This window comes from Passer domesticus, chromosome 8 (assembly GCF_036417665.1).
Source record: "Passer domesticus isolate bPasDom1 chromosome 8, bPasDom1.hap1, whole genome shotgun sequence".
NCBI classification, from domain to species: domain Eukaryota; kingdom Metazoa; phylum Chordata; class Aves; order Passeriformes; family Passeridae; genus Passer; species Passer domesticus.
Window position 1 is genome coordinate 44,061,790 of NC_087481.1, and position 25,512 is coordinate 44,087,301.

A 25,512-nucleotide genomic window follows, 5' to 3' on the forward strand; every position below is an offset into this window, starting at 1 on the left:
TAAAAACAAACAAACTACAAAATGTTCTAATTTACATTTCCCCCAAGGGCAGAGTATGGCTCTATGCACATAATTTACATAGATTATCACAGTTTGCTCATAGCACATGTGCACTACCTATTTCAGAAGTAAAACAATAATCTTCACAACAATATAAAGAAACATGCATTTAATATACATCCACGTGCTGGGAGAAATACACGTGAGAGATAAAAGGTGTAACAAAGATCAGCAACCTAAAATGAGCATGAGAAGCATCTAGTGACCACAGAATAAATATGGAAGGAAGGCATGAGTAGTCTGTGATGTCATTTGAACGCTTAAATAAAGAGATAAAGACTTCTGTACACCATTTTCCTTTTACCATGTATATTTTAGGAAGGTTTTCAGACTTTAACAGTAAAAACACAAAAACGTGCTTTTTAAAATAAGTATTAATTTAGGCGATGCTGCTCATTAAAAGTACTCAGGAAAAAAAGACCAAATAGCAACAGAACATTTCTACATTAGAATTTTAAATTATTATGAAGGCTTTAATTGGTATTAACTGAGCTAAACATCAGGCACTCATCCTGAGATTGTTTCCACTGTCTAATTCACTAAAGCTGTTATAATTGGCTTTATCTCATGCTCCCAAAAAAGACATATTTTCCTCTGTGATATCCCAAGTATCTGCATATGCTGAACCTCTGATGATACCATTTTGGCCTTAAAATTGCTATCAAAAAGTATGCACAGAGTTTTTTAAAAGTGTCGTTTATCAAACCCCAGATATCTGTTGAGGACTTATGTGGAGATGTACAGACATGTAAGAGAGGTTACTGTGCAATTATATTTATGCTGGATTTTTATTATTATTCCATGCTGGAAAAAGCAGCAATGATGACATATTAAATTACACTAATTACTCATTATACACAAAAAGAGAAAGATAGAAGCATATGAATAAGCTTATGATAATGAAACCGACAGCTAAAGGCACTGGGTTAAGCAACAATGTGCTATGACTTGACAAAAGCAGCCCTACACAAACCAGAGAAAACAACAGGTTTATAGCACTTTTGCTAAGAGGGCAAATCATCTAATTTATTGTGGTTCTCTAATTGCCTCTCCATTGGGACTTACTGATATTAATAGGAGAAAGTAATGGTATAGACAGAGCTTGCCTGTGGGACTGGGGAGGTGCAGAGAGGAAGCTGCTCCCACCTGAAGCACAGGGAGCTGGGGCTGGTGGCAGTGCCCAGGCTGGGCAGGACAGCTGCCCCAGCCCTTCCCTTCCCTCCTCAGCAGAGCCCAAGCAGGGCTGGGCAGGACCAGCTGCCCCAGCCCTTCCCTGCCCACACAGGTTTTTCAGCACCCAGCAGGGAGGGAGGAAGCTGCCCACGGTGCCCCAGCCTTACCCACAGACTGCAGCCTCACATCACAGGGCCAAGGTCGAAGGCAGGGAAGAAAAGCTGCAGACAGCCCACAGTGGAATTAGTGTGGACTGGTTGCGCTGCTCGGGCTGACTGAGCAAATCTCAAACACGCAGCAACATCAAATTATTTACTTGACAAAAAGACACATTTACAGAGAATGTTTTCCTGATCAGGCTTCAGGAGAGCATTTTCCCCTTGTTGTCTGCTCAAAATGAATATGAATACCCACAACACAAGCTATTTAATAAACTTCACTAAATTGCCTACAGTCACTTCCTGGAGTACAGTTTTATTGTGAATACTGCCCACTTATTCTACATGTTACTTCAATTTTTTTTTGCATGCAGGCAGTGTGGTGGAGTGAAGGGCAAAGGGACGGGGTATTCCTTAACTGGACAAATGTACACATAAAGTCAAACTACTTGCTGCACATCAAATATTTACTTAGCAATTCCTCAAAATTAAACATTCAACTGTCTGCTACAGCAAAGTGCCTGCCAACAAGATCCTGTAGTAGGATGTTAATGAAAAATGCACATAGTGAGAAGGCCCACACATTCACAGTGCTGTTTAAAAATATGAACAGATACATTATTTTCATCTAAGATGTGTGAGAATTTTCAATAGTATTACTTATTATTCACATGAGAGGGAGGATCTGAGCGCTGAGGTAGTTCCTATTATTGTGGTAGAGGATGGAGGGAGCCTGACTGAAGGTTCAGTCTTGTATTCTGCTAATCTTATGTGAAGTGAAGCATAAGTCAGTTCCCCAGTCTTGCCTCAGTTCCCCTCTCACTTAAGTGAGATTAAAATGATGGCATTTATTTTGCCCTGTAAGATGCTCCAGAGTTCAGAGATGAAATACAATACTGGAACACATATTACTAAAACCAGTGAAAACAACATCAAGTTTTGAGAGAATTATTGTCCTTCAGATGCTTCAAAACTCACATAAATCATCTAATTTAATTTTTTTTTTTATTTGGGCACCATATCACCCCATCACAATAAGGTATCTGAGCATGCTAGTGGCAAAAAGCTGCCTGCACTTCTGAAAAGAGAGAAAGAGCAATAAAGACCCACCACAGGAGCCACAGCTTTACAGTGACAGCACTGGCACCTCATATTTTCCTGGAAAAGCTTACAGTTTGTGTCAGCATTTCACCAGTCAGGATTTAGACATTCTGTGAGTGTTTTCAAAACAGAATGTCAATAATCCCATCATGACTCCATTTCAGTTTTAGTCCTATTAACTGGATTGTACTGGCATTGATTAGAAAAAAGGGAATCCTGAACACAGTGTAGATTTTTCTAAGGAGCATTTTTCTTCTGAAAAAGGCTTGTCTTTTAAAATGAAAGCCATTCATAGACATACGCCCAATTGCACACAAATATGATAGAAATGATGCAATTTTCAAACCCTCTGAAGTGTCATCTATGTCATCTGCTCAGATATCTGAAAATCTGCTGTGTGACCTGCAGCCAGGGAAAGGGGGCTTATCAGCTCTAAACCAGCTCTTAGGATTTCCTGGGACACCTCCTAGGGCTCCTGGCTCCTAGGACTTCTTGGAACCTGGTCAACTTCCCAAAAAGCAGAATGAAAGGTTGTTTTAAACTCTGAACCATAATTTGGATAGTACAGTTTTTTAAGTACTTTTGAAATTTTGGATTTTGTTTCCATTTCAGACCTATTTGTGTGTGTGTATGTATATAATTTTTCAAAAGATCTGAGGCACCAAAACAGAACCAATTAATCTGTGTTCCAGTAGTTTTAAATTCGAATTAAAAACCTCCTTCTAAAGCAGAAATGGACCTCAGGATATTGAGAGCTACACATTGGCATTCTTGCAACTTGTGCACGTGAGGCCCTTATTAAAAATGTTTTAAGGGAAAAATGAAAGATTTAAAGTGAAGTTTTTCCCTAGGCAGTTTTATTCTGGTAGCAGTCCATTCCTTGTAATGAATGCTAGCATTTACAAGGAGTTTTTAAGTGTTTAGGAAAGACAGCCTCTTGCCTTAGGTGACGTTGTGATTTGTTGGTCCTTCTACTTTCATAATTTCTTTAAGAGACCTGCTCCCATTTACTCTTGAAGTTTTGCTTTCCCATTACAGTGTTCAACTTGCTTAACATTTAGCATACTACTGAGAGACCATACTCATTATCAAACAATCATTATCAAGAAATCTACTTGATAACCACTGTGGAATGACAAAAATCAAACTATTTTCAGTAACTTTTCCTTGTGTATGCCTTGGTACTAGATTGAGTTCAGGCACATTATTTCTGTTTAAGATGAACTGTATTTCATAGGAAACCATCCAATTCTTAGTCTTCAGAACAGTCATAAGGCATATTTTTCCAGTCAGCAATTTCTTTAACTTAAAACCCAGCACCTTAACAACAGGTCAGAGGAAGTCTTGAGGGGAAAAAAAAAAAGTGAAGTCACCTAAAACCTGGAGGAGAACTGGAAAAGCAGCTTCACTGTTTCCAGATTTCAAAGAATCTGATAAAGTGGTGTAGAGATTCAGATGCAAGACAGCATATATTAAATGATTACTATAAAGGAAAAAAAATAAGCACAAGCTATATATAATAGGCACAAGCGACATAAAGTTGCAGTAAAAAAAGTAGAAACTAAGCTCTATAGGTAATAGCTATATTATTAAATATGTACTGAGTTAACAGAGTGGTCATCATAATAAAATCAAGCAAATAAATTATTTATACATATATAATAGATTGTATTTAGTCCCTCAAATAAGACAGCAGATCCTTAGAAGCAATGAAAGATTTCAATTTGTGGTTTATGTTAAAGATTTAGTTGTTAACAGATAGAGGCCCAATTGGTTTTTTCAGCTGTCTCTCCTGGTAGGTATTTAAAAAACACTCCTTTGGAATTAGCTCAGCCCAAAATATATGAGATAAGGACAGGCATTTGGCCCAGTTCTGTGAGACTTTAGGTAGTCTGTGCATGACTTCTGATCCCTTTTTCTGGCATGAAAAGTATCAACAAAAAGCCCCAAAGTTTAGACCAGGTGGAAAAATACCAAATAAGGGGTTTGTATATACAAGACAATTAACTTGCCAATCAAGGTGCTAAAAGCAACAGGATTTTGGGTTTTATTTTTTAACGGGATGATACCAAACAAGGAAAGTAGGAGTTCCCCAGCCATGCTAACTTTCCTACATAATCTTGCTACTAATCTGTCATAGTTTAACTGCTCTTTCTGGAGAGCTGTTTATACACAAGTCTGGAAAGGCTCAGGGATAACTAGCAGGTGAAAAACAAAATTTATATAGATTCCCAGGATGAAATGAAGCAGTACTTACAAAAATGCAACATGAAATCACCTGGCAACTGAGATGAAATTGCTAAGTGTGCTGGGATTATTATGTGATAAAGTCATTATGTAGTAATTCTGCTGTGTGAATCCATCTCAGTTTCTGGGAAACTATGTATGGAGTCCAAGATATCTTTGTTCTAGCCAGGCATAAAAGGTGATTTGATGCACAGTGAAAATGTGGCACCAATAATAAATATATGCAAATTGCATCAAAAGATATAAAAAATTTTCTTATTTTTAATGTTCTCCCCAATTAATAATAAAAAGTTTCCTGGAAAATCAGTTTCTATAAAAACAGATACAGTAAACAGCACTGAAATTTTAGAAAAGCTGATAATGTAAAATAATCTGGAAAGCTGATTGTCAGTAGCCCTTTTCCAATACAAGTAAAAACCAAAATCTCCAAATTAGGATTTTATATTTCACATTTGAACATCTTGCAAACTTTCTAAGAAAATGAAAATATGTGCAAATCTACAAGCAACAACTGACCTGTTAATGAGCTATTGTGAAGGAAAAAATGACCAAAAAAAAAAAGAAAAATTAAAGAAAAATACCATGAAGGGAGACAGAGTAGGTTTACCAAAGTAAATAATGCCAGACCCAAATGATAATTCTCCTCACTAAGTATTTTTTCCAGACAGGGCAATACAATTCACCCGATTTCTTTTGAGACATTAAGAACTAGCAGCAATTAGTTTCAGGTGAATAAGGAGCAAGCTACAATTGGTAATACAATTATTTACTTTGAAAGGAGAAGATAAGCTGGAGTGAATATATCCAAAGTTTGAAAACCAGCTTAAAGAGTTCTGATTTTTGTTTGATGACCTTGAAACAAAGAGGAATGTCATCTAAGAATGTTCTAAATCATGTTCTACATATTTATAATGAGATTGTCTATTATAAGCTGGTGAAACAAGCCACTTTGGAAAGCAAAAGATAAGGACAAGGACATGAAAGCACTAGTTGATCACAAGATGACTCAGAGCCTCTATGATTTAACAATTAAAAAAAAGACTACAAATACAGTCCAGAACATACAAAATGACTCATTTCCATGTAAATATTCTGATTTTAAAGGCCTAATCAGAAATAGAATACTCAATTTTTGGTCAACTAGGCTGAGGAAAGTCAGTCCAGAATAGAATGGATGCAGAGGGTGGTTATTAGGGTCACCCTTAGAATTAATTTCTTTCACAAGTGGAAAATAAAGGAGCTTAGCTCTGCTAGCCTGGCAAAATGAAAGCCATGTAAGCAAATGGCCAGCATGAGCACAAGGACAAATAGGACATTAGCCAAGAGCAAAAATGCAAACTTAAAATACGCAAATATTTGCTAGCCTTTATAACAGAGAGGGTGGGATACTTTTCAGGCATTATGGACATAACAAATTATCTAGTCTTGAGAGAGCTTTGAAAGCTTTATGACAGAATTACAAAATGAAGTTAGAAAGGTTTGATTTATTTCTCTGTTTTACAAGAAGTGTTTAAAATTCCTTCTAAGAACTAATGAATTTCCTTATTAAAGCAATTTTTGAACTTTCTACTTACATCCCCAATATACAGCTAATAGAGCTCATAAAAATCTCACTAAGAAGAAAATGAATTTTAAAAAAACCTATACACACATGGTAGGAAAAAGTGTGATAAAAAGATAATTGCGAATTTTTTTTTTTGATAAACAAGTTTTTTGAAAGCATGCTGGACACATGTAAGAGCTGCAGGCAGCAATAAATGACTGCTTCAATTCAGGGTCCACAACTGACTTGCCATATTGCAAAAAGTTATGCCACAGAATGCATAAAATTCACCTTCAAGAGTTCTTAAGGGTGGCCTCTGAGTTTGCAACTAGAATTTGTTGGGGTTTTGGGGAAGAACACGGAAGTCTTAAAGGATTTTAGACTCACTCCAACATTCACATTATAAGCTCTGGACCTACAGAGACTCACTGCAGCTTCATTTTTGAAAAGGATGGGTTCTGGCAGTGCACTCTACAATGCTGCATTTTCTTCTAAACAGCCTGTGATGAATGAACATTTTCCCTTTTTATTTAGAAGCTCAATTAATCTTCAGGCATTAAATGTATGAATTTTTTTGGGAAAGATCATAAGAATATTCAAGTTTGTTACATTGATACTGTGGTTTTAATTGTTGCAGATGCACTCAGAGCATGGGATGGACCTCTGCTAGAATTTTAAAATGTAAGGACAATAAAATATTTCATTAATTCTCTATGTGAAACTTTCAGCTACAAAATTGCAAAGCTATCTCCATGGATCTTAGGAGGGACATCATAATTATACAGAATACCTAACTAACCAAAATATCTTCTACAGCTCATTGATCACCAAATTCAATTACACATAAATATTACCAGTTTAAAAAAAGGAATCATGTGAAATCTGACTGAACTGGCATATGTAAGTTTTTTTGCCATGGTAACTTTTAATTTATTTTTTTAACTACGTGAATTGTGTTGATGTAGGCCTCATGACAGTATTTCTGCATAGCTTAGTAATTATAATTTATAACAAAATATTATGAATGAGAACGAAGAGAATATTTCCCAACAGACAAAAAGTGTTATAAAAGTTATTTCTAAAGTTGGAGAAGCACAATTTAATTAAAGGAGGTGGGCTACTCTGTGGCTTCTATGCATGTGAAAATTTACTTGTTAAATTTACTAAACAAAATTCATATGCATTTTAGTGGAGTGCAACACATACCACTACAGAGAGTAGAATTTTTCTAGAGACTTAGATAATTTGTATATATACATTTATGAGTAGAGAGTGATGCAACCATCAGGTAATACAGCAATTCAAAACTGAATTCAATGACTGAATATTGCAATTATTTAATCATATGACAGGACTTCTGATTTCATTGATGTTATATTCACACTTAACTAAGCTAGATAAATAGTAGTCCCTCTAGTAATGTAAGTGGGAATGTAGTGAAAAAGCTTAGTTCAGAAATTTTTAATAAACTATATTGATATAATTTTCCCGAGGCAAAGTGAGATTCTACATTGCCTGTGATGTACAGAAGTCCAAGTGTTTTTCTGATGCTGCCTTTTCATAAAGATGACTGAAATGAAATGCTGACATTGCTGCTTGATGACTACTGAAACATCGCCCTTCTCTGATACTGGAGGAAAGCTGAAACTGTTGAAAATAATTTTAGCATTTTGGATCTTTTAGGAAGTGAATTTAAAATTTCCACAGCATTAAATGATCCAATATTCTGATTTTGAATCATTTGGATATTATCATCAAGAATGATCTCTGTTGCCTATAGTCATTAAACAATTCAGACCCAACATTACTCTTGCAAGCAAGGCAAGCTTTTCTAGAAGCAGATGCACGATCACTACATTCCTTTGTCTTTTCCTTTAGTTCCTTCTTATACACAGTCACACCTCCCTTCCCTCAGTTACAGGATACAAGTTCACTATCCACACAATAATCAAGAAATTATGCCTCAAGAGGAGCAAATATGATTTCTTCCCTCCTGTTCCAAAACTAATTTTTCAGTTTTGAAAACCTGATATGTTTTTATTTCCAATCTTTCAAAATAATAATTTGCTTTCTGAGTTTCAGCCAGGTAGTCAATTTATCAGTACAGTCAGAAATCACATGTCATAAAAAGAAATGTAAAAAAAAAAGAAGCAAAGTGAGTACAGTTACATCAGCAAGAGAGAGGTTCTGTGTCACAGAGATATTTGCATTCGGATGAAAGTACTCAAGGGCCTTGAGCTGCATGGAGCTAAAGCACTTGTGTATCAGTGATGGCAAGTGACATTTTCAGAGAATTCTTGTAATTGAGATGTTGAGTGTGAAGGAGAAGACACACTCCACTACTGCCAGTGCCTGAAGTCATCAGTAGCTGCCACTCCCCAAAGCTCCCATGCAGAATCCCATACCCTGCTCTGTAAGTCTCACACACATTTTCAGCATTCTGATGCACCCAGTGTGGACACAAAATACAAGATATTGAGCTCAGTATGACAATGAAATGTTAGTCAAAATTTTACCTCTGAAATTCAGTTCTGGCCAAATACCTTGCATGCTGATACAGCCACGGGCACATTGTGTCTGTAGCTCATGTGAAAATCTGTGGTGCTGGTCCTTTAGTTCAGCCAGAAAACATTCAGAGCCAAAGAGAACACTTTTATCTCCAGCTGAATCATGTGTAATCTCATTGTTCTCATCACAGACCACCAGCTTATCTAGACACACTTCTGTTCTAATAAGAGCTTAGGGACTATCTACCTTGATTGATTCTGCTTTGTTTTTCTGAGAGTTTTGTCACAGAATTATGGAAAAGTCAAAAATACTTGCTAGCATTATCCACAGTATAATCTAAATCCAACCACAAAGGAGGTGAAGTCTGAGCAAATCTTCCATCAGACCAGATCTCCACCAACCTACTGATCATTTTATACAGTCCTGTTAGTATAAGAAGGTTGGAAGAAACTTACCTCTTATTTATTAATCTTTTACAGATGCTAAGAAAACACCTAGGCATCTGTAAATTTTTTTTTGTTTGTTACCACATAAATAATCACTTGACATAGTCTGTGTCATTTTACTTCCAAAAGCTGACTGAATTAAAACCTTAATTCTCTAGTGAAATCAAGTTTTGTAGCTCAGCTGCTTGTGAAATAGTGATGATGTTCCCCTGATTAAGACTTTAAAATATTGCACACATTATCAGTACCTGTCATCTCTCATCACTTGAAAACTCCTAGTTTAAATTGGGTGAGAATGGTGTTATATTTCTGGGGCAGAATGTGCTCTATCACTCCCAGTCAAGCGAGTCCCTTGGCTTTCAGACACCAAAGGTCACTTGATACTTATACAATGACTGAATCCAGAGGAGGTCTGAACTAAGTCCAGGAGGAGAATCTCCTCATTCCCATTCAGTGGCTGTTGAGAATGAGGATCCCTAATATAATGCAAGAGATTTGTGATATAAGAGATTCCTTTAAATACTCAGACAGGTGCTAACCCAGCTAAAGTTACATGGGATTAGACCTATATAGTAATAACTAAAAACTCAGCTCAGTCTTCTCTGCCCATTTTTTAGATCAAACAAAAGGGAAAAATAACTATCTTAATTCTTCCAAATATAAAGCTGCTTCCAGTTTTCAGTGTACTACAGGACTGAACAGGAAAGCATAGCCTTTTTTTCTTGCTCATGGCTTTTGAATTAATAGTTTTCAAGTATTAGTGCTGCAGGGCCTGCATACTGAAAAAGCAACAGTAACATGTTAATTAAAAATAGTGGTGTATATTCCATGAAGTGTTCACTTTTAAAGTCTTGTAAATTAATTATATAACCACCAAATTTTCAATTTAATCAGTAGAAAAATTAATTGATTTACATTGTTATATTGCAAGTATTCACAATGGTTTGAATATTCTTGGTCTTTCCCTCTTGCTCTACTGATTTTCTAATCTTTTTCCATAAAGGTCAATTCTTCTGGCATCAGTACATTTAATATGTTCAAAATTTTTTACCAGAGGCCTTTATTTTAAAGGACTTTATTTACCAGTCAGGCACATCAACAGTGTATATAATTCTGAGATTCTCAAGGACTTCCACTGCCACATTTGATGGATTTTTTTTAAAGTGTGTTATCATTCTTGCTGAATCACTTCGTCTCCTATTAAACTGATATGCCTTTATTTTGGACAGTAGCAATGTTCATTTTCTAACATAAAAACTTAATATGTTCACCATTTCACTGCCTTTTCCTTCTGGACTTCCCAGTTTTACTTTCTGCATTAAATCAGATGGGAGTACTTTGGTGAATCCTACACATGCACTTCTGGACTTTTACTACTGCTATACCAGATGCTGACATGAGTACCTGAGAGTATGAATTAATTATTTAGAGCAAGGATCTGAAAGAAATGTGCTCAAGTAGGAAAAGGGGGGTAAAAAAAAATCAATACAGAAAAAAGCTGAATCTCTCATGCCAAGCGAAGGACTAACATCACGTACAAAATTAATAACTAACATTATTAGCTGAAAGACAGTGTATTTTTTAAAAACTGGCAGAGTCACAAATTGTCTATCTCAGCAATGAGAAATATTTCTATCATCAGGAGTTTTGAATCCTGGAAGCTCTGTATATTCACAGTGAAATGGAAACACTGCTGCCAAGGGCACAGACTCTACTTAAATTTGTATTCTCATTCTTCTCTGTTGTGTAACACAAAGAAAAAGTGTTTTTATAGTAATTATGAGGGTCTAGAAAAGATTAATTCACAAACTAATGAATGGATTTTGATCCTACTTCCCCAACTACACCTAGAGTTATTGTCTTTTGTTTCTTTCACACAGGACAAATCACCTGAACAGCAAGGGCTTCTCTTAAGCACAACATTAGGTGAATATCTCAGCTTTAACAAAATGGAATAACTTCAGGTAAGGTTCTATTTTCTTCCACAGAAAGAAAAAATAATTGGCTATTTTGTGCTCTTCTGCCACCCTAAATTTTTATAAACCAGCACTTCTTCAATAGATGCACATTAAAAATGCTGTGACAAACAGTCATAAGGAAAAAAATCATATTCACTGATCATAGACATCTTACTGTCTGTCTCTTAATTTTATCATCTTGTTGGGGCTCTTTGAGGGCCACACCAAAAGCATATTCTCCATACAGTTTTGATATCATCTATCTTTTTAGATACACTTTTTAAATGTCCTTGTTGAAAAGCAATAAGGCAGAAGTGATGCAGTATATATATATATATATATATATATCTGAACAAAGCATTTTCTTAGTCTGTAACACCGACATGGAGAATTCAAGATACTTGTACTTGCTAAGCCATGGTCTATTCAGCAACATTGTGTTAGCATTACTCACCAAGTGGAATTAAAAACTGCACTACTGTTACCATGACAACCAGCTGTCTCCCACATACAGCATCAGTTTGAATTTGTGCAGACCATTTCTAACAATGATTTAAGTCAACAAATTCAGCATTACCCTAAGGTAAAAATCTGGTTTAAGAACAAATAAATATTTTCAGTTTCATAATATTACTTAGCTCACTACATTAATTCCAAGTAGGACTTGGGAGATTTTCAGAGAGCTGCAGTGACTTTTCTTCAAAATTAAAGGTGAATAGTAATCTTCTGCTCAATACAAAGTTGAGGACCATTAAAATTCCTAATCCCCTGAACATGCAGGAAGCATATGGAGAAGAGACACTGTAACATTCATAGAAGAGCTTGTGAAGAAAATGCATTTGAATATTTATTTAATCATTTTCTAAAATTTACATTTGAATGATGCTGTTGATTACCTTGGGTAGTATCAGTAACATCATCAGTGTACGCTCACTATACAGATTCTTACTAGAAAAGAAAGCTTAACCCATGTTCATCAAAAGTATCAACCAGTAATTCTCCACTGGGAAAATAACCTGAAACTTAGAATATAATTTCTGGGGAATTCTAAAATAAATGCTTTTTCTTGTAAACTACTGGATTTGCTGGGTTTTGGTTGGTTGGTAGATTGTTTTTGCTTTTATTTTCAATAATCAATTTACATGGAAAGAGAAGCCTCAGTTGCTTTTGAATCACCAAGCAACATGAAGTAGCAAGAATGCCTCATATTTACGATGTCTGGTACAACTTCACACAGTTGCATGTCTGGTCATCAGCATGAAGGAGCCACCTGGCTACTTCAGATCCTTTTGACTGCCAAACATTCTTGCAGTAAATGGTCAGATTTGACTGTGGTTGTTCAGCCTGGAGAAAAGGAGGCTCTGGGGAGACCTTACTGCTTTCTACAGGTACCTGAAAGGCACTTGGGTGAAGACTGGTCTCTTCTCCCAAGCAATAACTTAGAGGATAAGGCAAAATGGCATCAGCCAGGGGAGGTTTAAATTGGATATCAGAAAAAATGTCTTCACAGAAAGGGTTGTCAAGCACTGGAACAGGCTGCCCAGGGAAGTGCTTGAGTCACCATCCCTGGAGGTATTTAAGATACATGTTAGGTGTGGCATAAAGATAGGGTTTAGTAATGGAATTGGCAGTGCTTGCTGAATGGCTCAGCTCAATGATTTTTGAGCCCTTATCCAACCTAAATTATTCTATATTTCCATGATTGTCATTGGATAAACACATAATGACAATGATGAACAGATCTGCTTTGGAACAGTAGGATGTAGAGCTCTGAGGGAAAACAAGAACCTCCACAACAATATAAAACACACTTATCAATTGTGTATTTGTACACTGACAGCAGGAACAGAGAGGAATCTAAATGCTTAATAAAAGGTGGCTAAGCTATTAAAATGTAATATATAGTCAAACTAAAGGTAACAAATTAGTAGCACTATTTTTTATGCAAGAAACTAAAAAAAAATCAAAGGCAAACAAATAGAGTCTGTATTTACTAAAAATACTGTAAATATTGCATACTGAAATACACACCTATTAATGATGTATTCTATACTCATTTTTGTGGGAGGAGGAAGTGCCACAGCTAAACATTACTGCAGATTTCCCATTTGGTGTACAGTATAGCACTTGTTGCATTACAGACCTTAAAAACACTTCAGGAAAGAAAAATGATCAAATAAGTAGAAAAATGAAAACATTCAGAGGCTGTAAGGAATCTGAGGCTATGAAAAACATTTTTAATCTGTGACTGAGAATCTTTGAATCCTAAACTTCAGGAAAATACATACAGTAAAAAGTTTTAGTTTTAATATAATGTTTTCAGTTTTAAATTTCATTTATGGGAGAATTCTGGTCAGAGGACAAAGTCAGTAAAATAACTATAATCATAATATAATATCTAGGAGATTGAGGAAGGAAATAGCACAGACATTCATTCAGCTCTGGATCACTGTGGACACATTTGTTATCAGTGACAGGCAATGTGAAATCAAGCACAGACTGAAATCAAACCCTTCTTTAAGGTTACACTAAACTGAACTGACAGGAACACTACATGCAAGAAAGAAAAAAATGGATTTTCTATATAGCACTTCGATCTTCAACAATGGGAGCACATAATGTTTAAATGTTAAAACAGAAGACTTCAAGGGAGAAAAGAGGTAGAAAGCAAGAGAAGGAATAAAATATAACCTGGGGCTCCAAATCCACAAACTCAGACAGGAACAATTATTTTTGTACCAGAAAAAGATTGCACAGTCAAAGGTAAATGACAATGGAAAACAATTTACTGAATTGTTACTGAATTTCAACAGATTTGTAATAACCCATTAACTCCTAGATTAAGCTGTAGTGTAATATCATAAAATAAAATACAAATTAAAAGTAAATCAAGATGATAATATAGGCAGATGTGAACCATTTTGCCTTGAAGCTGCATCTAAACCCTTGTGTCAAAGATGCCTTAATAGAGTTCAAGTAGCATTGCTAACATTAATGGATATTTTGTTGTTACATTTCAAAAAGGTACTTACAGCACAGTTTAAAAAAAATATGGTTCTATGGTTATAAACTCAGGCAAAAGGTTTTTCAGATAGCAATTTAAAAATAAGAAAAATTATTCAGATTCAGAGCTGCATTCCTCTAAATCAGGTCTCACCGAAATTTTTGAAGAAACTTGTCATATATGTACTTCCTGAATACAGGTAACTTACGGGTGTGTCTGTATTAAAAGTTTAGATTAGATTGGGAAAACTGGTCTGATATTCTGAAATTATTTTCATTCTATCACATTCATATCTGCATGCCAATTTTCTGATGAGATCTCTACTGCCATGATTCCACAAAGCCCTCTCACAGTGCACAACGTGGATTCCATTCCAATGAAACAGTCACAAAATGTAACTGATGAGTTACATGGGAGAGGACAAGACTTAATCTGACAAAACTTCAAATACATTATATTGGTGTTGGAATCTCAGTTACACTCCACAGATTTGGACCTGTTGCGTTGCATTGCCTATTAAAGTGGGATTAAACAGTTCTCACTTTTTATAAATTTCTTCCTCCCTTCTGTGATTCAGGCTTTTCCTGGTTCTCTTCCTCTTAAGAGTCTATTCCTAAGCCTCAAAAACAACTAAAACTGAGCTCTTTCTCTTCCCTATGGTCTAACCCTCTTTTTCTCCTTCTTTATAAAATTGTGGATACCTCTGCAATAACCTGGACATACCATTGGACCATGGTTTTATCATTGCAGCTTACAACAGCTAACTCCACCTATTGTCTCATTGAAGGACAGCCAGCTGAACCAGAACTGAACGGCTTTTTCAAATTAAAGGCAGACCACAAACCAAAATTGAGATGAGAATCTTCATCTCTAGGCATTAATTGCTATCAGTAAATCCCCTTGAAGCAGATGTCAATCAGGCAATTAAAACCTAATGAAAAAGATAGGAGAAAGAAAGAGGGAGAAGCAGGAAATAAGGAACCTGTGTGGTTCCCAAGATGATTATAGGGACAGCTGATCTGAACTTGCAAATTATTTTATTAGAACAATGGCATACTGGCACAAAACCTTACACTTTACATATTCAGGTAACTAATGCAACACTAGCTCATTTAAGGAAACTGCCTCCATTTGTAGAGTCCTGAAATGTGCTGTAACTGCTACATTTACAGCAGTTGCACATCTTCCACATATGTGGAAGAACTCACATGGGGGAAGGGAAGCCAAGCTTGCCACACTCCAGAGGTTACATCGTGCTCTGGCTCTAAGGTATCTGCAGGACAGCGTTTGAAAAGGTTAAAAGCTGGAGCAAATCAGAAAAAGCAGCTTCACTCTGCAACTCCTGAATCAGGTCTGCAAAAAGCCAGAAAACACAGCTCCACAAGAAGGAAATACCATAAATTTATTTGGTTGATAAGGACAGGAAAGCTAATGCCTGGCATGCCAGTACTTTTTCACCTCATAGGAAAGTCTTAGGATTTGTTTCTGATACCTAAGTGCACTTCAGCAACCCTTTTTAAACCCAAAACCTGAAGAGACTTGGGATGACTTGAGTTTTTGTTGTCACTCTCTTTCCACCACTATTTTTGTAGCAGTTTAGGCAAGCAGAGATTTTGTAGCAGTTTAGGCAAGCAGAACTCTTTTTGTCTAGAGAGGCTGGCTTTTCCTGTTTGAATATAAATATTCTAACAATAATATGTTATTATTTCCATTGCTGATTAACTGCTGAAGATAGAGCAACTAAATTTTACAACCAGTCCCATATGCCTTAGAAACAAGGACCTTTTTTATGTTTTAAAGTTTGTGTTTATTTGATCACATTTTAATCTAATCCTGAAATATATTTTCCTCTGAAGCAAGGGAAAGGCAGTAATTTAAAATGAACATTTTGAAAGACATTTTGATGTCTGACTAGTTAGTGGATTGAATCAATGAACTGAAAAAATAAAAATTATTATTTTCTTCTGAGCAGTTAACCTCTTTTCAGATATTCATAAAGGAATTGATACAATTTTGATTGGCATTTCCAGTCACACAGTGAAAATAAGATTTTCTGTTATGGAGATAATCAAATAGGAGATTTTTAAGATGTGGCTGACTGAAGCAATTAAGCCAATTCAAAGTTTGTGTTTTAGATAGGTGAGTACACAATGAACTGAGAGTTCCTGAGAGAAGCCCATAATTGTGTAAGGTGGGGAGAAGTGGACAGTAAGATTGAGTCTGCAAGCAAGAGTTGTTGTATGTACCAATTTGAATATCTAAAGCAAAACTTTGGAATTAATTTATTTTTGAGAATTTCACAGATTATTTAGAACAGAACATTATAAGGGTACAAAGGGTTTTAAAATGTGTGATTTTTTCCCCTTTGCTTAGGCTTCTATATCCATTTTTCAATCATGATTTTAAGAAAATATAACAGAATTGCAAAGATGCTGTATATATAAGGCATGTGCAATATGCATTTTGCAGTAACCTGATATCCTGCTGAAAATGTATCATAAACCTTAGTCCAGTAATATAGTTGGATTTGCTCTGGCAGAGTCCCTTTCAAAAAAACCTTTAATTTTGTATTTTGATGTATAGCACACATCCTTTCTCTCGGGTGTGTAGGAGAGTTTGCAATTTCACACCATGAACATTAATTATCACTTGCTGTATGTACCTTGTAGAAACAAACCCATCTAACAAAACAAAGAGTGCAAGTCAGTATCTGCCCATTTTTCTACAGAAAGAGACAACATATACTCTTCATACAGGAAATATTGATAAATGGCACCTAAATAATATCAAGAGTTCAAGAAAGAATGCAGCAGATCATCAGGCACTCAACTCTACACTGCAATGCTAATTTACAGCAGTTCAGGGTGTGCTGCAGTCTCTTCTCTGCATCTCAGTGAACATATAGGAGTCAGTAAAAATATTGCATGCTTTCAAATCAAGACTGTGTTTTCATTTGTTGTAATTTTCAGCAACCAGCAGGATTGCTTATACTAAATATTGAAGGTCTTTCCTGGCTAATCAATTAAAAACTTAACACTGCTATTGAAACAGGCAGAAACACTGAGTGTAGGCCAAAGTTTGTCTAAAATAGAATAATTTATTGCTGAAAACCAAATTTCTTCACTTTGACAAAGCAGTGATGGAGAGGATGTCTGCATAAAGCATGACAGGCTAGAGAATAGATTTATTATGTTTGCTTCAAACCAGAGGAACCTCCAGTACATGTCCTTTTGCTCACATGGTAAATGACCAATTGATTTTCTTGTCTCTGTTCAGCAGTAAATAACCTCATAAACATGGCAAGGTAAGGGCAGACATCCAAAAAGTCCCACTTTTGTGCAGCTATTTGTGTCTTCCAGGTATCAGAAGCACCACCATGAGAAGCTGAAACAAATCAAGAGTGCAGGCTTCCTTTCACCGGGGTAGAAAATGTCTCTAATATGATATAACTTGCCTTTGAAATTGTTTTCCACAGGTCTGAAAGGGTCATTTTCATGAAATTACACTCTGTCGCATTTGATACACACATTAACACTGCAAACCTCTGAACTGGCATTACATCAATTCATTGCAGATTACACCAGGGTTTGCCCAGTGTTACAGAGGTTCAGGCCCTTTTGTGAATTCCTAACACCACCATCCTTTAGCTCCACAAGTACAACAACTGAAATTCACCAAGAAACCCTCACACACTCTAAATTTAAGTTGAAAGTTCAAACCCACAATTTTAAATTCCTTTCTTAAAACCTATGATCCTGACAACAAGCTGCAGTTCACCAGCTCTTTAACAATGGACCAGTTAAAAGGGGAAACTGCTTCTACCGTTATATGTTGTCTCCCAATTCTCTGATTTTCTGAAAACATGAATCAAAAGGACCACCACTGTCATAGGAATAAACAATATTGAAGTTCCAGCCAATGGGGTAGATGTCAGAGAAGAATTTTACCCTCTGCTCTGTGAAGAGTATTTAATGTGTTGCATGGAGAATTATATGACAAGAGATAAAAGAGAGAGATCATCTCTATGGAAACAGTGTGGTCTACATCATCGGTAATGGATAGCACAGAAATGAGCTATCCAAATGTTACAAGGCAGTCCAGTAATATAATTATTTGAACTAGTGCCTACATAACCAAAATGGAACTATAAAATGGTTCACACATATTGCCTGAGAGATTTTACCAGCCTTAACCACCAGAGATGTGATTAAACCTTTAATTGTTTTGGCCTTGCAGTGTGGAAAGTCCTTGAAGTTCCTTCACTACACTATCTGTTTCAACAATTAGAATTCAACTGCTATAGCATAATTTTTCACAGATTAATTTTACAAATTTAGCACAGTCTTAGTAACTGACTGGCTAAGTTCAGCCTTTAATCATGAGGCTTTGAGATTAAATTACACTCAAAAAAAGCCAAACCAATATGGACAATGCTAAAATGCCATTTAAAAAATTTGAATCATGTTTATTCATGATGCAATTTTTTTGTTTGGTACCATTATTTCTGATTTTTTATTTTCTTCAACCCAGATGTAGTACAGTAAGAGATAGAGAAAACTGGTTTCTGCTTTTACTTGTGCATCACTGGACTTGTACAGGAGGGTCCAGTCACTCCAAATGAAAAGAAATCCATTGAAGACAGCAGTATAAGAAATGGCCTAATCTGTGCTGTTTAAAAAAATTAGGTTTTGGTTTAAATATACAAACTCATACTTTAAAGTACTTCATAACTGGTAAGTGCTTAATTCAGAATAAACCCCTTTTTCATTGGTACAGATTCAAAATGTTGCACAAGACCACTTCACCTGGTCCTTATTTTTATAAGGAATAAGTAGCATACTGGAAAACTGGGATGAGTTAAAACAACAGAACTGGAAAAAGTTCATCCAGCAGACAGAAGTAGAGAAAATAAGAGCTGAGAATAGACAAAGCATATTCGATTACATTCTTTGGCTGCATTAATTTTGGTTTTGTCCCCATATCTCTTCTGTCTGCTGCATTCAGTGCTGGGTTCTATAACTGATATAATGCATAATGGTTTTATAGCCCCCAGCAAAGATGCTGATTATAGTGTGCACAATTATCTTAAATCTCAAATCCAAAATATAGCATGACTAAATTTTACTTTAAATGCTAACTACATTATTCTCTTTTTGTTTAGCTACATCAAACATTTTTACAGGTCTGCAGCTTTGGAATAATGCTTCTTTCGCACACCAACATTACAGCTTTTACTTTTTCTTGTATTTGTGTGGTACATCAAAGGTCTAATGAATTTATATATTGACAGATTTCATTAAAAGAAACACAGCAGAAGAAACCCTGATTACACTGAAGTGCACATGAATTTTACTTTGACTTCACTAAGACTAGTATTTTAATCCATTCTTCTGTTTCTCGAGGTTAAAGAATTCTGTTTCATAGTTATCTTTCTTCTAAAGTGAGTTCAAAACACATTTTTCATGTTTGAAAACATCTCTGTTGTGTACAATGATGAGTTGATATGAAGTTATTGGAAAATTATTTCTTTGTAAATAAAATAATTACTGTAATTTTTTCTGAAAAAGTCTGAATGCTTGTGTTTATTTTTTAAGTCTGACAGTAAACTTGAGCTATATGCACCTCAATAATGTTTCAGTCTCTTGCACTATTCACTCCAGACTACATAGGGATTTTAGGTCTGATACACACATGACAAAACAGATTTTTTTGGAACCTCCAAATAAGTATACTGTGCATTGGGGAAAATTATACTCTTAGTACAACTGAAAATTTTCTTGTCAAATTAAAAGCTTAAGTGTTTCCATCCTAGAATTTATGAAGAATTAAAGAGCATTTTGTGAAACACACAGCATGCAAGACAAGGAAAATAACAGTGTGAAAAATCATGTTCAAACCTTCCATCAAATTCAGTAATTAAGCCCATAAATATGGCTTTTTAAAAAAATTGTAAAGCTGACTAAAACCACCACTAAGAGAAACATTTTCTACTACACTACTGATGAGTACTTGGTATCCAGGAGTTGTACTGAAGCATAGAATGGGTATTCAGAAAAGTTCAATTGCTTGAATTTCAACCGCAAGATTTTGGAAAAAACTAAAACTCTGAGCTGCAGCTGTATACCTTGTTTTGAGAACATCTAAATTGACACCCACACAGATATCTAGTGCTTAAAAATACGAAACTCTATTAAACCAAATTCTATTTAAGGCCCACATGAGATGCAGTTTGACTTTGTGTAAGTTTGCCCACCACATTTACATAATGCCAAATTAATGGGCACAGACTGGATTCAAAACTTTGCAGATGCAGATGTAGACCTATATTTACGCTATGATTTGAATTTATCCAATAGGCTGTATGAAATAAGCACTAAGTTGCATTGGGAACTGGTTCTTTCTAAGGGTACTAAATTTATAACATCTGGGTCAGAAAGAATCATCTACGGGTCTTAGGTCTTTCTGTATGTGGTGCTTTTTAAATAATTGCTTTTTAAAAAATTTTAGCATAAAAACTGGAAGCCATGAAACATTTTTGCTTCTATTACTTTTGCTGTTACTTTTATGATTTTTAAAGTTTTTTTATAGTTTCCATGTATGTACCTATTTGAGCTGGTACTGGCAGGTATAACCAGCCTATGCACACTTTGTGGTTTTCATGAAGCAGCACAACTAAAGCAGTCCCCAGCTGTCTGAGAGACAGCGCTTATAGCACCTTCAGGGGATTTTCATCAGGCTGGGTAGCAGATAGTCTGCTATGTGCTTGACCAGTTACCCTCTGCCTACCTTAAAAGAGAGGATCTGGTTTCTGATGGAATCTCCAGACCAGGTACCCTGCTCAGCCCTGGCACTCAACACTGTCAGCACTTCCAAAGGCAAAAGCAAGCGAGAGGCCTCAAAAGTTGTGCAGGATAAAGAGCCATCTCAAACTTTCCTAAGGAAAGATGAAGGCTCTCATGCTTTGGAAAAAAATCACATCCCATATAAGTATATCCTTAAAAGATCAACAACTGATTTAATAAAAAAGTTTCTAACTTATTTCTGCCAAAAACGTGTCACTGACTTCAGTCAGCATTTGTTAAGCAAAGACCTTCTCCAACATCCACTGTGTGCAAGCTTTGGATCAGGAAGAATTTAAAATGAACTGGATTTTGTAGATAGTTAAACCATCAGTACCCAGACCTCCCCTGAAGCATATAAAATCTAATTATTTTAATTCCTGAGCAGACAAAACGTATATATTTAAAATGGACTTCAGTGCATAGACCTGATAATGATGGTGGTGTTTGTTGAATAAATATGTGTTGCATTACAAGTGCCTCAAAACATCACTAGCACACTTTCTTCAAGTAACAGAGTATCTTATTTGCTCATGGTATATATTTAAAATATTAATATAATTGTTACTTCCCTGTTTGTACTTCAGAAGTCATTTTGAGGAATAAACACTAAGTTTATATAATAAATTTATAATCAAATTTAATAATGTTTCATTACAAACATAATTACCAATATTCAGCCATCATTCAGCAAATGTTAGCTGTGATAAACAAACTCAGCAAACATAGATGTTTTAAAAAGTAATTTTCCACTCTGCACAGTACCAAAAATTGAAATCTCTGATCTTGGTTTCTACTAGTAACAGCCAGCTGCATCCAGAGGCATTAGTGTTAAAACAACCTTTTTACTTGCTAAGTGACTGGCAGATAAAATCCTAGTTGAACACACTGACATGTCTTTCTCTTCATGCAGTATGATTTTGTGAAAAACCATAGTATATAAACTACAGTGGCTTTCAACATACTCCACTAGCCTATCTCTCACTGTTTTAGTTAAGTGATGATTTGTAATTTATGCAAAATGACTGCATATTTCTCATCTGCTATTTGGATCATTATGATATTCACTAATGAATACAAATACTGAATAAAAGGAAAATACACTTTATTTGGTTGGGGCTTTTTTCAGATTTTATGAATGAGATGAGAAGTATTCTATTAATTTGTTTGGTCAAATCATTGTTTTGTTGGGCATGATGGCAAATAACAGCTTTTATGACTGCGATCATATTCTATTAGACACTTGAAAATACTCAAATACCTTAAGAAGAGGTGTGTGATTGAAGAAAAGAACCATGTTACTAATAACAAAATACAAATCAATCATATAGACAACTTGAACCACCAGGCAATAACACAAGGAATGAAGGCATAGCAGGAGCATTTTTTCCATATATATTTATACATATACATACACTTAAACAATGCTTTGACCTGGATTTTAACTCAGAACTGCAAACTAGCTTAGACTTACATACAATATAGTTTTGGAATATACATTATCTGTATGGAAGAATAATCAGTTTAGTGCTGATTTGCCAGAACTTTCTCAACAATGCAGTCAAAGTCAGTAACCTCGTGAAACTCAGGAAAAGGTGAAAAGCCATAGCTGAGGGTGCAGATATATAGATACAGGGATTCCTTGCTGCTTCATAAAACCACAAATTGTTTTTCTGCAGATGAGTTCTCAAGATGGGAGGACAATAGCACACTCTGTGAATATCCCAAGTCTGATATTTTGAAAGCTCATGTGCTTTATGGCAAAGAATATGGTTTTGCCAATTTGTTTGTATATTATGCTGTTTTTGCATGTTGATGTACCTAATTACTCCCGCAGAAACAACAAAAACATCTCTAGTAATTAATCTTATTAGAAACAGCTGCATTCATATACTACAGATCATGTCACAATTGTAGAATTATGCTCTTTTAAAATGTTAATAGGGAAGAGAAATGACAGGTGAAACTAAGTGATGTTCTTGGCCAGATTGCTGGCCTTTGCTTATTGACAGAAGCAAAGCCAGAGATCAAAGCATTCATTTCAAGATGTGAATTTTGCCATACTCTCTTTACTAGCAGGAAACAAAGCCAGTTAAATTTTGGAAGTTCTGCTTACTGGATATTTTGGCATTCAAAAATTCTCTGTCACAGGAGTTATGTTTTCTTCATTTTTTAGGGATCACCCAAACTAAACAGTCATCAGAGCAGCTACAAATTGTACGAAGATGAAGATGATTCAGGACAAGATGCAGAAAAAGCAATGATGAAATGGCTTCTCAAGTGGGAACAAATGCACAGTTCAAATGTGGAGTTGACAGAAGTGATATAATTGTGAAGAGTCAGAAAGCCAACCTACAAATGGATCTTCATGGTAGCAGTTTTAATCCTGCTCCTTATCTTTAGTGCTCACATGGAGTAGCTGTTAAAGAAATACATGAAGCACCTCATGATGATATCTCCCAAACAATTCCCAAAGCACAGAGGGAGAAGACAGAAGCCAAACTTCAGAATTTACATCATTGTGTTACATCACCTCACAGCTACAAGGGAACAAAGTGTCCAACCTTTCCTGGGGGCAGGAAATCAGTAATTTTTCTTCAATCTCCTAACAACACTCAAACCCTCCTTAAATTTCTATTGCTCAAAATAGAAAAACTGTTATAAAATTAGAATTCTGAGAAAAAAATTGAATTCACATAGAAGACTCAGAGTAACCAAGCTAATTAATTAATTAGAAATCCCCCAACTTCTACATATAAATAAGGAAAATTAGCAACACCATTTTTTCCCAAGGACATGATATAGTTCTTTCATGGGGACTAGTAGTGTATACATTTTAATATGAGAGGAAGAGTTTATGTACTTGATTTCCAGGGGACCTTAATGCAATTTAAGACCCATTTACAAGATATCACAATTACACAAGGTAAATGTAGTTTAAATGTGATTTCAAGATGCCAGATCTACAGTACTGTGCAAAAGTAGTCATGAGGCTGGATTTTAGAATGAACTCACATTTTGTCTACACCATTTTACTCATTAGAGCATTTTTGAGGCAAGCATTATAAGGAGACTCAGACAAGCTCCTGGGCATTTGGCCAGGCAATGTGCCTACCTGCCTCACAATATTCCAATTGTCTTTTTGCTTACATTCCAAGAGCAATGTCTCAGACAGAAATTCTGGCACCGGCAGTCAGAGCAGAATAGTTAGAATAACACTGCTTTTACAAAACACAGGATAAGGAAATCTGTACTTAGTAGCAGAATTCTATTGATACTTCAAGCAGAAATATCCCCAAAATATGTCCTGATATTCAAGACAAAAAACCATATGTTTAGAAAAAGCAAAAAATAATCCTAAGGGTCAAGGAAGACCACAAGCTCTTTGTGGGATTCAGACTGAGAGGGATGTACATACTCTAATGTATGAATGTGTAAAGAAAATTCTAGAGTGACTGTAGAATAATAATATTAATAATAAATGTACTTTGCTGAGTGAGGCTTATACTCTTTCAATTCACACCTTTGACAGGAGAATTTGCAGCTTGCAATTTCATATTTAACTAAAGTCAGGCAAAGTAATGCATACCCCTATACACTATCTATATGCTATCTAAAAAAAACCACTAGCAACAGTTTTGAGAAAAAAAAATCATACAAATTTGGCTCAGGACAAACTACATTTAATGTAGTTTGTATACTCTGGAAACAAGAGCAGCACAAATAGAGACAGAAAACATTCCCTCACCTGAGAAAAAAATAATCAAAAACAAATGCAAAATTTCTGTTACAGAACTTCTATACACCTAATACAATGGCTTCCCTTGAAATCTTGCACTTGTCAGACAGCATAACTTTATGTAATTATTTTAATTACTGTAGTTGTTCTTACAGCAACAATCAAAAAGTTTCTATTCTGAAGTTAAATTATTTACATAGTTTTACAAAGTTTTGCCAGATTAGCAAGCATGACCATGCAAATTGCTTTATAGAAATATTTAGCTGTTGTGAATTCATGGATTTGTTCAGCTTCCCAGTGAATTCATTTACAATCAAATGCAACAAGAACTGAATATTGTAGTAAACTTCAGCAAAAGAAAAATATATTGTTAATAAAAGAACACTTTTAACCCCTATAGCATTTTCTATTCAAATATTTGAAAGCACTTCATTAGCATTTTACATAAACATACAAGATAGTAATTATCTCTTAATTGCTCAGGTTGTAGAACTGAGTCTCAAAGAAATCAGGTTATTTAAGTAAGAAGCATGATGTAGAAAAGTGGTGTGCAGGCAAAAATACAACCCTGCTCGCCTGTGTCCTAGTCTGAAGCTTTATGCAAAAGATCACGTTTGTATTATCCTGTGCCTTAACTAAACAGCTGAGGCACCCAAACCCACCTTCCCACAAAGCTCTCTAGAGGAGCCATGAGAACTGCTGCTCCATCACTCCGTATCTTTCCCACATCCAGTCT

At 35.5% G+C, this 25,512-nt stretch overlaps 1 protein-coding gene across 3 annotated transcripts in view; it reads right to left on the reverse strand.

The window, feature by feature from the left end:
- Window positions 1-25,512, reverse strand: part of LOC135306654 (adhesion G protein-coupled receptor A3-like) — a 254,345-nt gene that overhangs the window by 51,103 nt on the left and 177,730 nt on the right. The gene's annotated exons all lie outside the window — the stretch shown is intronic.